Source organism: Schistocerca gregaria, chromosome 7 (genome assembly GCF_023897955.1).
Source record: "Schistocerca gregaria isolate iqSchGreg1 chromosome 7, iqSchGreg1.2, whole genome shotgun sequence".
NCBI lineage: Eukaryota > Metazoa > Arthropoda > Insecta > Orthoptera > Acrididae > Schistocerca > Schistocerca gregaria.
This window is the reverse complement of record NC_064926.1, coordinates 422,032,616-422,049,377: the sequence shown is the minus strand read 5'-3', so window position 1 is coordinate 422,049,377 and position 16,762 is coordinate 422,032,616. Positions and strand designations below refer to the sequence as shown.

Below are 16,762 nucleotides of genomic sequence, written 5' to 3'. Positions count from 1 at the left end.
TTACGAGTGCAGCGCTTTAACAAAAATAACGACGAAGCGAGAAAAGAGGTTTTTGTGTGCAAATACACTTCTCCGGTTTCCGACGGAAAACACTTTTTGTAGTAGTGATATCAACAGCAGCAACCACCACCTCAAGATGTCGAGCAGTTTCATCGATGAAATATTGGGGGATTTACACAATACGATCCGGTGGCAAACTCGAGAAGTGTATTTGCAACAGATGCGTTGGGAAAGCGTGGAAAGTCACAGATTTTTGGGTGTCGGAGTATGCGAGATGTTTATCTGTTGCAACAGTGCAGCGTGCATTCAGATGTTCAAACGGTTCAAATGGCTCTGAGCACTATGCGACTTAACATGTTAGGTCATCAGTCCCCTAAAGTATAGAACTAATTAAACCTAACTAACCTAAGGACATTACACACATCCATGCCCGAGGCAGGATTCGAACCTGCCAACGTAGCGGTCGTGCAGTTCCAGACTGAAGAGCCTAGAACCACTCGGTCACTGAAGCTAGCCATTCAGATGCAATTATGGAAAAAAAACCCACATGTAAACAGAGTACTGGGCGTTGGTATTGACAATTTAGAGATAATTTTTTTCTCTGTAAACAGAAAAGTAACGGTCAACCAAGTGTGCCAAATGCAACTGGTGAAAGGGCGACGGAGAACTTCTACGCATTCCAAAAAAATCAACTATTCGCGCAAGCCACGAACTTGAAATACTGCAGAAAACTGCGTGGGAGATTTTACGACGGCGATTGCATTTCTAACCGTACCGTCTGCAGCTCGCTTAACAATTAAAGACTATATGCCCGGCGCTTTTGCATCACGATGGAGGAAGCAATCAAGGATGAACATTTTGCCTCCAAGGTAATATTAGGCGACGAAGGAACATTTCATTAGCCAGGCAAGGTTAATGGCGACAGGACACTGCGGGGCACTCAAAATCCTCATGAAATTGTGGCGCGTGTACGAGATTCGCCGAGGGGTAATGTTTCTTGTGTAGTGTCATAGACGAAACTTTACCGGCCGTTTTTCTTCCGTGAGAAGATTGTAACGGGTGTCTCTTACCTGAAAGGTTGCAGTTGTTGTTGCTTCCACAGATGACTGCTTGTTCCGAAACTTTCACCTTCCAACAAAAAGGGGCATCGATCTTTGTCGCTACCACTCGATCAACCTGCGCGTCGCTGAATTTCACGTAGTGGTGAAGTTCATGTGGCAATGTTCTTTTGGTCTCCGTGTCGAATGTCGTAACGCCCCGTGATTTTTTCCCTTGGAGGTACGTTCAGAACCGTGAATACGTCCCCCCTCTGCCAAAAGCACTGGAACAGCTCAGAGAACGCATCAATGCTGCTGTGATGCTGCTGCATAACATGCGCAACGACTTTGATTACAGCTTGGACTTGAGTCGTGTGACCAGAGCGGTACTCGTATATCACTTGTAGAGTACAAAACGCGAACTTGGTGAGTTTATTGCTCTAGTCATGCACCGATTACTATTGTACATGTAACACCTCGAAAAATATAGAACTTTGAAAACAAATGAATCATTTGTAGCAGCTCTGTACTTCACTGCTATTCAACGTTTTCTGCACGACGCAACCATAATATTCCAGCTTCAGAAGGCCGCGGAGTACAATATCACAGCTGATTTGTGCTACAAGCGATAATTTTTTACCGGAACACTGAATTGCTGAAGTGGTTCCTTCCTTAACAAGCTGAGGGAATTTGATACAAATGATGTCCCAGTACGAGGGCTGTCAAGTGAACTTCTCGAAGCTCGGCGCAGGCAGACGCGCGAGTCAGCTGCTGCGCAGCGCACGTACCTCTGTGTGGAGTGCAAAGCGCCGGCCAAAGACGCACTGCAAGCGGCGGAGGCAGCGCCAGCCTTGGCAGACCGCTCACGGTGGACCGGCCGAGCGCAGCGCCACGCGGCCCCTGCGGGCGCCTAGCGAACTGCCGATTTGCAGCCCGTTGCCTCCGAGCTGAGGATGCCCGCTGCCAGCACTAACCCTCCTCCTCCTCTGGACAGAGCTGTGTTTAGAATATATAGGCGCCTAAGCTAAGCCTGTGCTGCTGGCCATACCTGGCCAAATTTCGTGACATTTAACTAGCAAAAATAGCATTTTAGAGATAACTTTTAAATTAATGACTTAAAACGCAGTATACAGGGCGGTCCATTGATCGTGACCGGGCCAAATATCTCGCGAAATAAGCGTCAAACATAAAAACTACAAAGAACGAAAATTGTCTAGTTTGAAGGGGGAAACCAGATGGCGCTATGGTTGGCCCGCTAGATGGCGCTGCCATAGGTCAAACAGATATCAACTGCGTTTTTAAAAAATACACTACTTGAAATTGAAATAAGAACACCGTGAATTCATTGTCCCAGGAAGGGGAAACTTTATTGACACATTCCTGGGGTCAGATACATCACATGATCACACTGACAGAACCACAGGCACATAGACACAGGCAACAGAGCATGCACAATGTCGTCACTAGTACAGTGTATATCCACCTTTCGCAGCAATGCAGGCTGCTATTCTCCCATGGAGACGATCGTAGAGATGCTGGATGTAGTCCTGTGGAACGGCTTGCCATGCCATTTCCACCTGGCGCCTCAGTTGGACCAGCGTTCGTGCTGGACGTGCAGACCGCGTGAGACGACGCTTCATCCAGTCCCAAACATGCTCAATGGGGGACAGATCCGGAGATCTTGCTGGCCAGGGTAGTTGACTTACACCTTCTAGAGCACGTTGGGTGGCACGGGATACATGCGGACGTGCATTGTCCTGTTGGAACAGCAAGTTCCCTTGCCGGTCTAGGAATGGTAGAACGATGGGTTCGATGACGGTTTGGATGTACCGTGCACTATTCAGTGTCCCCTCGACGATCACCAGAGGTGTACGGCCAGTGTAGGAGATCGCTCCCCACACCATGATGCCGGGTGTTGGCCCTGTGTGCCTCGGTCGTATGCAGTCCTGATTGTGGCGCTCACCTGCACGGCGCCAAACACGCATACGACCATCATTGGCACCAAGGCAGAAGCGAGTCTCATCGCTGAAGACGACACGTCTCCATTCGTCCCTCCATTCACGCCTGTCGCGACACCACTGGAGGCGGGCTGCACGATGTTGGGGCGTGAGCGGAAGACGGCCTAACGGTGTGCGGGACCGTAGCCCAGCTTCATGGAGACGGTTGCGAATGGTCCTCGCCGATATCCCAGGAGCAACAGTGTCCCTAATTTGCTGGGAAGTGGCGGTGCGGTCCCCTACGGCACTGCGTAGGATCCTACGGTCTTGGCGTGCATCCGTGCGTCGCTGCGGTCCGGTCCCAGGTCGACGGGCACGTGCACCTTCCGCCGACCACTGGCGACAACATCGATGTACTGTGGAGACCTCACGCCCCACGTGTTGAGCAATTCGGCGGTACGTCCACCCGGCCTCCCGCATGCCCACTATACGCCCTCGCTCAAAGTCCGTCAACTGCACATACGGTTCACGTCCACGCTGTCGCGGCATGCTACCAGTGTTAAAGACTGCGATGGAGCTCCGTATGCCACGGCAAACTGGCTGACACTGACGGCGGCGGTGCACAAATGCTGCGCAGCTAGCGCCATTCGACGGCCAACACCGCGGTTCCTGGTGTGTCCGCTGTGCCGTGCGTGTGATCATTGCTTGTACAGCCCTCTCGCAGTGTCCGGAGCAAGTATGGTGGGTCTGACACACCGGTGTCAATGTGTTGTTTTTTCCATTTCCAGGAGTGTAGAAACCCCCATTTCTCATTACATACTCGTGTAGTACGTAAAGAAATATGAATGTTTTAGTTGGAACACTTTTTTCGCTTTGTGATAGATGGCGCTGTAAAAGTCACAAACATCTCGCTCACAATTTTAACGAACAGTTGGTAACAGGTAGGTTTTTTAAATTAAAATACAGAACATAGGTGCATTTGAACATTTTATTTCGGTTGTTCCAATGTGATACATGTACCTTTGTCAATGTATCATTTCTGAGAACGCATGCTGTTATAGCTTGATTATCTGTAAATACCAAATTAATGCAATAAATGATCAAAATGATGTCCGTCAACCTCAATGCATTTGGCAATACGTGTAACGACATTCCTCTCAACAGCGATTAGTTCGCCTTCCGTAATGTTCGCACATGCATTGACAATGCACTGACTCATGTTGTCAGGCGTCGTCGATGGATCACGATAGCAAATATGCTTCAGGTTTCCCCAAAGAAAGAAATACGACGACGTCAGATCCGGTGAAAGTGCGGGCCATGGTATGGTGCTTCGACGACCAATCCACCTGTCATGAAATATGTTATTCAATACCGCTTCAAATGCACGCGAGCTATGTGCCAGACATCAATCATGTTGGAAGTACATCGCCATTCTGTCATGCAGTGAAACATCTTGTAGTAGCATCGGTAGAACATTACGTGGGAAATCAGCATACACTGCACCATTTGGATTGCCATCGATAAAATGGGGGCCAATTATCCTTCCTCCCATAATGCCGCACCATACATTAATCCGCCAAGGTCCACTTGTCGCAGCCGTCGTAGATCTTCCGTTGCCCAATAGTGCATATTATGCCGGTTTACGTACCGCTGTTGATGAATGACGCTTCGTCGCTAAATAGAACGCGTGCAAAAAAAGATATGTCCCGTAATTTCTCTTGTGCCTAGTGTCAGAATTGTACGCGACGTTCAAAGTCGTCGACATGCAATTCATGGTGCAATCGATGATGATGTAGCATTCTCGACACCGACGTTTTTGAGATTCCCGATTCTCGCGCACTTTGTCTGCTACTGATGTGCGGATTAGCCGTGACAGCAGCTAAAACATCTACTTGGGCATCATCATTTGTTACAGGTCGTGGTTGACGTTTCACATGTTGCTGAACACTTCCTGTTTCTTTAAATAACGTAACTATCCGGTGAACGGTCCGGACACTTGGATGATGTCGTCCAGGATACCGAGCAGCATACATAGCACACGCCCGTTGGGCATTTTGATCAGAATAGCCATACATAAACACGGTATCGATCTTTTCCGCAATTGGTAAACGGTCCATTTTAACACGGGTAATGTATAACGAAGCAAATACCGTCAGCACTGGTGGAATGTTACGTGATACCACGTACTTATACGATTGTGACTATTACAGCGCCATCTATCACATAGCGAAAAAACTGGTCCAACTAAAATATTTGTATTTCTTTACGTACTACAGTAATATGTAATAAAAATGGGGCCAGCGGCTGTGGCCGTGCGGTTCTAGGCGCTTCAGTCTGGAACAGCACGACTGCTACGGTCGCAGGTTCGAATCCTGCTTTGGGCATGGATGTGTGTCATGTCCTTAGGTTAGTTAGATTTAAGTAGTTCTGAGTTCTAGGGGACTGATGACTTCAGATGTTAAGTCCCATAGTGCTCAGAGCCATTTCAACCATTTGAATAAAAATAGGGATTCCTATTTAAAAATACCGCAGTTTATATCCTTTTGACCTATGGCAGCGCCATCTAGCGGGACAACCATAGTGCCATCTGGTTTTCCCCTTCAAGGTAGACGAGTTTCGTTCTTTGTATTTTTTTTATTTTGATGCTTATTTCGTGAGATATTTTGCCCGGTCACTATCAATGAACCACCCTGTATAAGGTCTATTATAGAATTTATGGAATTTTAATAAACATTTTATGATTTAATAAGTCGATGAGATCAAAAAAATTCTTTTGACACTACCGCTCTTAAATTCTCTCCTTAGTATGGTCATCGATTTATATTTTATGGTGGTCCGTCATAACACAGGGTAGTTATAATTAAACTTCCACTACCTCAGCCAGTGTAGATGGAACACTATTTACAGTATGGTTACCTACCTTTATACACCGAAGAACCAAAGAAACTGGTACACTTGCCGAATATCGTGTAGGGCCCCCGCGAGCACGCAGAAGTGTCGCAACACGACGTGGCATGGGCTTGTCTAATGTCTGAAGTAATGTTGGAGGGAACCGACACCATGAATCCTGCAGGGCTGTCCATAAATCCGTAAGAGTACAACGGGGTGGAAATCTCTTCTGACCAGCACATTGCAAGGCATCCAGACATGCTCAATAATGTTCTTGTCTGCAGAGTTTGGTGGCCAGCGGGAATGTTTAACTAAGAAGAGTGTTTCTGGAGCCACTCGGTAACAATTCTGGATGTGTGGGGCGTAGAATTGTCTTCCTGGCATGGCCCAAGTCCGTCGGAATGCGCAATAGACATGAATGGATGCAGGTGATCAGACAGGGTGATTACGTACGTGCCACGTATTAGAGTGGTATGTAGATGTATCAGGGGCCCCACAGCACTCCAACTGCACATTCCCAACATCTTACAGAGCCTCCACCAGCTTGAACCGTCCCCTGCTGGCACCCAGGGCCGGCCGTTGTGGCCGAGCGGTTCGAGGCGCTTCAGTCCGGAACCACGCGGCTGCTTCGGTCACAGGTACGAATCCTGCCTACGGCATGGATGTGTGTGATGTCATTAGGTTAGTTAGCTTTAAGTAGTTCTAAGTCTGCGGGACTGATGCAAAAAATAAGGTGTGTGAAATCTTATGGGACTTAGCTGCTAAGGTCATCAGTCCCTAAGCTTACACACTACTTAACCTCAATTATCCTAAGGACAAACACACACACCCATGCCCGAGGGAGGACTCGAATCTCCGTCGGGATCAGCCGGCCAGTCGATGACTGCAGCGCCCCAGACCGCTTATCCTTCGCGGCTGGGACTGATGACCTCAGACGTTAAGTCCCATAGTGCTTAGAGCCATTTGACATGCAGGGTCCATGGATTCATGAGGTTGCCCCCATACCCATACACGTCCGTCCGCTCGATACAATTTGAAACGAGACTCGTCCGACCAGGAAACATGTTCCAGTCATCAACAGTCCAATGTCGGTGCTGACGGCCCCAGGCGAGGCGTAAAGCTCTCTGCCGTGCTGTCATCAAGGGCACGAGTAGGCCTTCGGTTCCGGAAACCCATATCGTTGAATGGTTACCCCGGAATTGAAAGTTGCAGCAGTTTGCGGAATGGTTGTTCTTCTGTCACGCTGAACGATTCTCTTCAGTCATCGTTGGTCCCGTCCTTGAGGATCATTTTTCGGTCGCAGCGGTGTTGGAGGTTTAATGTTTTACCAGATTCCTGATATGCGCGGTACTCTCGTGAAATGTTCGTACGGGAAAATCCCCACTTCATCGCTGCCTCGGAGATGCTTTGTTTCATCGCTCGTGCGCTGACTATAACACCACATTCAAAATCTTGATAACATGCCATTGCAGCAGCAGTAACCGATCTAAAAACTGCGCCAGATACTTGTTGTCTGATACAGGCGTTGCCGACCGCAGCGCCGTATTCTGCCTATCGAATACACAGCCAGTTCCTTTGGCTCTTCATTGTAGGAATGATGTCCAGACTGTCCGCTGCAGAATTTGCGTTATTAGCACTCTTAATGTCATCGCTTGCCGTTAGGTGCCAGCACTGGTACGGCGACTTATGGTTGAAAAACACAAGCATCAGTGTGCATTACAGCTGCAGACAGTCGACATGGGTCTGGCCAAGGTGAGCAGGGCTTTACTCATAAAGCTCTTTTGTCAAAACAACAGCAATAGTGCCGCTGCTCTTCGCTAGTGTCGACGCATCAAAGGAATTTGAAGAGGTCCTCCTTCCAGACTTCGGTTGAAGAACTAACTAACTGGCGATTTGGAAATTACTTCTGGGAGAGGCCGGTAGCCAATAGCGCCACAAATTGTCGAATAAGTTACTGTCGTCATGGCTGAGAACTCTGGACGCAATCTGCAAACTTCGAGCAGAACGCTAACTGGTCACGACAGCTGAAAATTCCGTGGTCCACTGTTCGAAAAGTGCAGCGAACAGCTGTGAAATGGTGTCTCTAGTGCGGTTCCAGGCGGTCGTTGATGCAGTAGCTCGTCACATTGAGCAGGATTAACCTGGAACGTAAAAATGGTACACAGTTAACAAAAGTTACCTTCTTATGTGGAAAATTAAATGTGTCTCTTTCAATCGCTATTCGTTATTTCTCTACCACATACGCTTAAGAACGTTTGCACATAGTTTCATAGTCGTACCCTCACTCTTTTCCATGAGAGGCCCTCCCAAGTAGCGAAAGTTTAAGTATAACCAGCCTGTAGATTACACAGAAAAATACATAACAGCTTATTACAGTAATAGCTTTACTTTGTTCTTACAGTGCCGTTTTCGCTTACGATGTCCTGCACAGCCGCTATAGCAGCTCTTTGAATTGCGCTACAATCTCGGGTACAGTCCTCGTAATGCTGTAATTGGGATGCGGATAAATTTTTACAGCTGTTTCCAGGTGCTGGTAGTATACGCATTACAACGAGAACTTATTTTTCAGAATATACTGAAGTAATCCGCTGAACTATAGACCCATATCACTAACGACGATTTTCAGCAGGATTTTGGAAAATACACTGTGTTCGAACATTATGAGTTACCTCGAAGAATACGATCTACTAACTCATAGTGGTCTCCGGTTCCGAAAATATCGTTCTCGTGAAACATGTCTAGTTTTTTGTTCCCACGAAGTAATGAGTGCTTTCGACAAGGAATTTGAAATTGATTCCATATTTCTAGATTTCCAGGAAGCTTTTGACACCATTCCTCACAAGCATCTTCTAATCTAAGCGAGTGCCTATGGAGTTCGTCTTAGTTGTGCCCTTGGATTCGTATTTCGTGTCAGAAGGGTCAAAGTACATAGTAATATCTCGTGCTCCTCAAGGAAGTGTTATAAGCCCTCTGCTCTTCCTGATCTACATCAACTACGTATGAGACAATTTGAGCAGCCCTCTTAGATTGTTTGCAGATGATGCTATCATTTACCGTCTTGTAAAGTCATTACAGGATCAGAACCAATCGCAGAGTGATTTAGACAAGATATCTGTATGGTGCGAAAATGGGTAGTTGACTCTAAATAACGGAAACTTTGAAGTCATCCACAAGAGTACTAATGGAAACCGTTAAGTTTCGATTACACGATAAATCACAAAAATCGAATGGCTGTCAATTCAATTAAAGACCCAGGAATTACAATGAAGAAAAACTTAAAGTGGAGCGACTACATAAGATAATGTTGTGGGAAAAGCGAGCCAAAGACTGCGTTCTATTGGTAGAACAGCTGGAAGATGCAACAAACCTGCTAAAGAGACTTCCTTAACTACATTTGCCCGTCTTCTGCTACATTACTGCAGTATGGTAAGGGGTCTGTACTAGACAGAATTAACGGAACACATGGAAAAAGTTTAAGTACGGGCAGCTCGTTTTGTATTATCGCGAAATAACGGACAGAGTGTCAATGTATGATACGCGAATTGGGGTGAAAATAATCAAAGAAAAGGCGTCTTTCCTTAGCGCAAGGTCTTTTCACGAAGTTTCAGTCACCAACTTCTTTCTTCAAAGGTGAAAATATTTTGTTGACTCCAACCTACAAAGGGAGAAATGATCGTCTAAATAAAACAAGAGAAATCAGAGTTCGCACGGAAAGATTTAAGTGTTCGTTTTTCCAGCGCGTTTATCGCCAGTGTGACAGAGGAGTAATAGTCCTAAGGTGATTCAGTGAACCCTCTGGTACCAGCTACTTAGGTGTGAATTGCAGTGTAGTCATGTACATGTAGATGTAGAAAACAGTTTTCCCCAGCTTTAAATGCTCAAGAATATGGGTCTGGCAAGGAGAAAAAAATGCTACGGTCCGTACCTGGATTAAATGAGGTATTTGGCACAAAGCGACTTTTCCCGAAATCGAACCTTCTTGAAGCTGCCATAATTCCTTTAACCATTCTTTTAAAAGTGTTAGCAATTTTGCAGAGTGATGTGCCACACTTTTGATAGGGTGCCACTGGTAACAGGGGAGAATGATGAAAAGAAGCAAGCCATGGGTCCACAAAGTAAGCAGTATTATATTAATTACAATGTTATCGGGGAGCAAAATTAGTATAATTTAACCTAATATTTTATTAAATTAATAACTAACGGTTCAAAGGTAAAGTTGTTCCATGTTAACTTTGGTGCTCGAACAACATGTTCCAATTTCTGCTAACATTTCTCATTATTATTATTATTAGTGTAATTATAATTATTATTTCTGGGTAGCCTTGGTGAAGAGAACGAGAAACTATTGGTCACCTGTATAAAGAAGTTGCAGAAGTGTAGATTTCTACCAACGAGAGAAACTCTATGTAGGCTGTTCTGGATGTATTAACAGCAAATTCTTTACTCGATAAGTTGAGCGCCTGTACAATATGGACGAAACTGACTTTCAGATCTATCCTTGGCCAGAGAAAGTTATAGCAGAAGGAGGTTTTCCTACAATGAGTCAAGTAACTTCTGGAGAAAAAGGAGAGACCATAACATTTATCAAAAATGGTTCAAATGGCTCTGAACACTATGGGACTTAACATCTATGGTCATCAGTCCCCTAGAACTTAGAACTACTTAAACCTAACTAACCTAAGGACATCACATAGCACCCAGCAATCACGAGGCAGAGAAAATCCCCGACCCCGCCGGGAATCGAACCCGGGGACGCGGGCGTGGGAATAACATTTATCACTTGTTGCTGTGCTGAAGGCACTTCATTCCTCCGGCGTGTATTTTTAAAGGTAAAAGAAAAGAATCGGAATGGGAGAATGGCTTCTGAATGGCTCAGTTGTATTTATGAATGAGAAATCGCGGTATAACAACACTGATACATTCATGAAATAAATAGAAGACCTCTCTTGTCGCAGGAAAATAGAAAAAGTGGCTCTGATTCTCCATGGCCATATCTCACATTCTACTTATTCTGATATGCTACAACTTGCTACTGACATTGATGTGATCTTGACTTTTTAGCCTCTTCATTCAACGCATTATCTTCTGCCCCTTAATGCGTGAGTTTTAAAATCACCGAAACAAGCTTCTTACAGGGCAATGAGCAACAGGACATTGTTTCATCCTGGACGTAAGGTCTCAAGAGCGCAGTTCCTACTCTTAATCAGTGAAGCGTGGAAGAACATTGCACTTCCATCCAGTGATCAGTCTGGGTTTGAAGCTTGCGGCTTGCACCATTTCAACCCAAAGAGAATACCAGAGGAGGCATTTCAAATTTTTGTCGTGGTTGCTACTGTTGAGGCTGACAGGAATGCTGGGGGTAAGCTTGATAGCAGCGGATGTTCTCGGGTTTTTCCTACAGATAGACAACAACAGACTCGCAGCAGAGATTGAGAATGACCCGATGCCAGGAACATCCTTGGAAGATATTACTCCTCTCCCTATCTTGGATCCATTACCATCTAAGCGCAGAAGGAAAACAGCTGAAGTTCTCACAAAACACAAACGAATTGGAGAGGCAAGAGCTAGGTCGCGGCGAATTAGGTCTAAAAGCAAGAAATTCACTGCAAGGCAATCTAAGATCAGCTAACCATGCATGAAACCTATGTAAAACAAGAAAACGTGTGCAATAATTTTGCAAAATAGCACTGATCTAATGAGGCAGCTATCATGATACTTGCTAGTCTCCTAAATCCATTTATATGTTTATTTTATATTTTCGTCGTTGTAATCTACTAAATTTGCCTTCTACTGAAAGCTGGCTGAGGCCAGAGGAAAGTTCAGCCGAAATTTATGCAAAGGACCTGACAGTTTTCAGAAAGGATAGATTAAATACAGTTGAAGAAGTAGTTTGCGGTTTAGTGAAACTGATGCGGATGGTTCTTGTGAGTTAATGTGGGTAGACGTTATATTTGACAACAGGAATAAATTATTAATTGATCCCTTTTACCGTCCCCACCCACTCCCCGATTCAGTTGATACACCTGCTGAACAGTTCAAAGGAAACTTGAGTCTCATTCCAAATAGGTACCTCACTCATAGAACTGTAGTTGCTGGTGGCTTCAATCGACGCTTGATATGCTGGAGAAAATACATGTTTAAAGTCGGTGGTAGGTATAAAACGAGGTCCAAACTCGCAGTGAATGTTTTTTTCCGATAATTATTTTAAACGATTAGTTCAGGAACTCACTCGAAGTGTAAATGCTTGCAAAAACATACTTGACTTCTTGCAAATAATTCTTAGGAAATAGGGACGATCAGGACAGATACAAGGATTGCTGACCATAACATCGTTGTAACAAGACTGAATGCAGTAACTTCCAAATCCACCAAAAATAAACGCAAAGTATATCTATTTTTTTTTTAAAATCAGATGAAAATTCGCTTGACAATTTCTTGAAGGTACAGTGTTCACGCCTTTTAATCTGACTACGTTAGCGTAGACCAGATGTGGTTTGAATTCAAAGAAATAGTATAGACGGCAACTTACTTACTTACCGCGTTGTCCACACAAACCGCAGCCGGTCTTTGGCTTCACCAATGAGGCTCCTCTAGCGTCCTCGGTCCGTGTAATCTTCTTCAGACAGCCCCAGCGCACCCCTGTCCTCACTGACCTGATCAATCCATCGGAGTCGTGGTCTTTCCCGTGTTATTTTGATTCTAATATCTTCCTCGAATACCTGCCTGATGATCTGGCCTTCTCGACTCATTACGTGTCTGTACCACTTCAATCTTCTTTCATTGATCACTGCCACGATGTTCATCGACTTTTATAGCTGGTGCAATTCACATTTCTTTCTTTTCCTTCATTACTCTATATCCTCCACAGGCTCAAAAATCTGTCTGAGGATGGCATTCTCAAATGTCATTAGTTTTCTTTCCATCTTTTGGGTGATGTTCCAAGTCTCTGCTCCATAAAAGACTACAGGTTGTATTATTGTCTTGTAGATCTTGGTCTTTGAGGATCTCGATTGAAGCCAGGACTATAACAGCTTTTTAACTACACTCCTGGAAATGGAAAAAAGAACACATTGACACCGGTGTGTCAGACCCACCATACTTGCTCCGGTCACTGCGAGAGGGCTGTACAAGCAATGATCACACGCACGGCACAGCGGACACACCAGGAACCGCGGTGTTGGCCGTCGAATGGCGCTAGCTGCGCAGCATTTGTGCACCGCCGCCGTCAGTGTCAGCCAGTTTGCCGTGGCATACGGAGCTCCATCGCAGTCTTTAACACTGGTAGCATGCCGCGACAGCGTGGACGTGAACCGTATGTGCAGTTGACGGACTTTGAGCGAGGGCGTATAGTGGGCATGCGGGAGGCCGGGTGGACGTACCGCCGAATTGCTCAACACGTGGGGCGTGAGGTCTGCACAGTACATCGATGTTGTCGCCAGTGGTCGGCGGAAGGTGCACGTGCCCGTCGACCTGGGACCGGACCGCAGCGACGCACGGATGCACGTCAAGACCGTAGGATCCTACGCAGTGCCGTAGGGGACCGCACCGCCACTTCCCAGCAAATTAGGGACACTGTTGCTCCTGGGGTATCGGCGAGGACCATTCGCAACCGTCTCCATGAAGCTGGGCTACGGTCCCGCACACCGTTAGGCCGTCTTCCGCTCACGCCCCAACATCGTGCAGCCCGCCTCCAGTGGTGTCGCGACAGGCGTGAATGGAGGGACGAATGGAGACGTGTCGTCTTCAGCGATGAGAGTCGCTTCTGCCTTGGTGCCAATGATGGTCGTATGCGTGTTTGGCGCCGTGCAGGTGAGCGCCACATTCAGGACTGCATACGACCGACGCACACAGGGCCAACACCCGGCATCATGGTGTGGGGAGCCATCTCCTACACTGGCCGTACACCTCTGGTGATCGTCGAGGGGACACTGAATAGTGCACGGTACATCCAAACCGTCATCGAACCCATCGTTCTACTATTCCTAGACCGGCAAGGGAACTTGCTGTTCCAACAGGACAATGCACGTCCGCATGTATCCCGTGCCACCCAACGTGCTCTAGACGGTGGTAGTCAACTACCCTGGCCAGCAAGATCTCCGGATCTGTCCCCCATTGAGCATGTTTGGGACTGGATGAAGCGTCGTCTCAGGCGGTCTGCACGTCCAGCATGAACGCTGGTCCAACTGAGGTTGCAGGTGGAAATGGCATGGCAAGCCGTTCCACAGGACTACATCCAGCATCTCTACGATCGTCTCCATGGGAGAATAGCAGCCTGCATTGTTGCGAAAGGTGGATATACACTGTACTAGTGCTGACATTGTGCATGCTCTGTTGTCTGTGTCTATGTGTCTGTGGTTTTGTCAGTGTGATCATTTGATGTATCTGACCCCAGGAATGTGTCAATAAAGTTTCCCCTTCCTGGGACAATGAATTCACGGTTTTCTTATTTCAATTTCCAGGAGTATATATGTATTGAGAGATACATATCAAATAAATTAATAAGAGATGGTACTGAGCCACCATGGTACACAAAACAGGTCAGAATACTGTTGCGGAAGCAACTGAAAAAGACTGCACAAATTTAAAAGAAAGAAAAATCCCCAATATCAGTGTTGGAAACTTAGCGCGGACTTCAATGCGAGACGCTTTTAATAATTTCCACAACGAAACACTGTCTGAAAATCTGGCACAAAATACGAAGAGGTTCTGGTTATATCTAAGGTACACAGCGGCAGGACACAGCCAATGCCTTCACTGCGTAACAGTAATGGTAATTTTACTGATGACAGTGCCACTAAGGCAGAGCTACTAAATAGCATTTTCCGAAATTTCTTCGCCAAAGAATACGAAGTAAATATTCTAAAATTCAAAGCAAGAACAGCTGACAAAATGAGTAACTTAGAAGTTGATTTCCTCGATGTAGCGAAGCAACTGAAATCGCTTAATAACGGCATGGTCTCCGGTCCAGATAGTACAGCAGTTGTGTTCTTTTCAGAGTATGCTGGGACAATAGTACCATACTTAGCAATCATATACAACCGCTCACTCGACTAAGATCCGTACGTAAGTACTAGAAAGTTGCACAAGTCACACCAATACTTGGAAAAGGAAATGGGAGTAATCCGCTGAATCACGCAACCATATCACTTATGCCGATTTGCAGTAGGATTTTGGAACATATGTTGATTCCGTATATAATGAATTACCTCGAAGAGAACGATTTATTGACAAATAGCCAACATGGGTTTAGAAAAGTCGTTCTGCTAAAACACAATTAGTTTTTTGTTCACATGAAGTAATGATTGCTATCGACAGGGGATGTCAAATTGATCCCATACTTTTAAATTTCTAGAAGCCTTTTGACACCGTTCCTCACAAGCGACTTCTAAATGAAATTGTTTGGCTACGAATTATGGTCTGAGTTGTGCGGCAGGATTAGTGATTTCCTTTCAGAAAGGTCACAGTTCGCAGTAACTGACGAAAGTCATCAAACAAAACACGAGTGATTACAGCGTTCTACAAAGATATGCTACAGGCCCTCTTCTGTTCCTGATCTGTATAAGCGATTTACGAGACAATCTGAGCAGCCCTCTTCGATTGTTTGCAGATACTGCTGTCATTTACCGCCTTTTAAAGTCATCAGACTTTCTCTTCGAATGAGAAAACGAGCGTTGTAATAAAATAACGAGAAATCAGAGCACTCACGGAAAGAAATGATTTATGAAGGTATCTGCATGGTATGAAAAGTGCAGTTGACTCTAATAGTGAAAAGAGTGAGATCATCCATATGAGTATTAAAAGGAATCCGCCTATTTTCAGTTACACAATAAATCACACAAATCTAAAGGCTGTGAATTGGAGTAAACAGTTACTGATTACAGTTACGAATAACTGAAATTGGAACTGTCGAACACATGATGTCGTGCGGGAATCAAACCAAAGACTGCATTTTATTGGCGGAACTCTTAGAGGAAGCAACGGCTGGGTCGTAAGCCTTAAAACAAAAGTATTTTTCACTGCGGCAGTGGCTTCTCATGAAATTACAATCACAAAATTTCTCCTTCGAATGAGAAAATATTTTGTTGTCGCCCGTCGACATGGGGAGAAAACGAGTGTTGTAATAAAATACGAGAAATCGGAGCACTCAGGGACAAGTTTATGCATACGTTTTTCCCGCCCGCTTTTCGAGAGTGGAACGGTACAGAAATAGCTTGAAGGTGACTCGATGAATCCTCTGCCACCCAGTTACGAGGGTTATTCGGAAAGTAAGGAACGATCTGTAGCGAAATGGAAACCACAGTGAGAATCCGATGAAGTTTTGCACTGCTGTGTTGTGCAGGGTCTCTAGTATGCCCGTCGATCGCGTTCTTTTTAGTTCTGAGCACACATGGAGCACATATAGATACCTAGAACAATAGTGTCTTCCGCCAAGTACGAGGGTCTGGTGAGAAATGTCGCCTGAAGCTATGCAACCAACATTACACAAGTGTCGTGCCTTTTCTTCTTCCGATAGCTGAGTGGTTAGCGTGACGGATTGCCGTCGTACGGGCCCGGGTTCGATTCCCCTCTAGGTCGGGGATTTGCTCCGCTCAGGGACTGGGTGTTGTGCTGTATTCATCATCATTTCATCCCCATCCCGCTCGCAGGTCGCCCAATGTGGCATCGAATGTAATAAGACTGCACCAAGGCGGCCGGACCTGCCCCGCTAGGGATCTCCCGGCCAATGACCCCAAACGCTCATTTCCATTTTTTCCTCAAGAGAATTCTCAGCCGCATCATGCAGGGGCAATGAAGATACTCCTGCAACGTTTTCAATTGGGAATGTTTGATTACTCACAATACAGCCCGTAATTGTCTCCCTCTGAGCTTCATCGCTGCTCACATGAACCGCTGGCTATG

General features: G+C 45.8%; 1 protein-coding gene across 1 annotated transcript in view; it reads right to left on the bottom strand.

Moving 5' to 3' along the window:
• LOC126282159 (uncharacterized) overlaps positions 1–1,899 on the bottom strand; it is a 265,605-nt gene extending 263,706 nt beyond the window's left edge. The window contains exon 1 of the mRNA XM_049981675.1: positions 1,826–1,899. The gene's annotated coding sequence lies outside the window, so the exon portion shown is untranslated. The remainder of the gene's footprint in view (positions 1–1,825) is intronic.
• Positions 1,900–16,762: the final 14,863 nt, after the last annotated feature.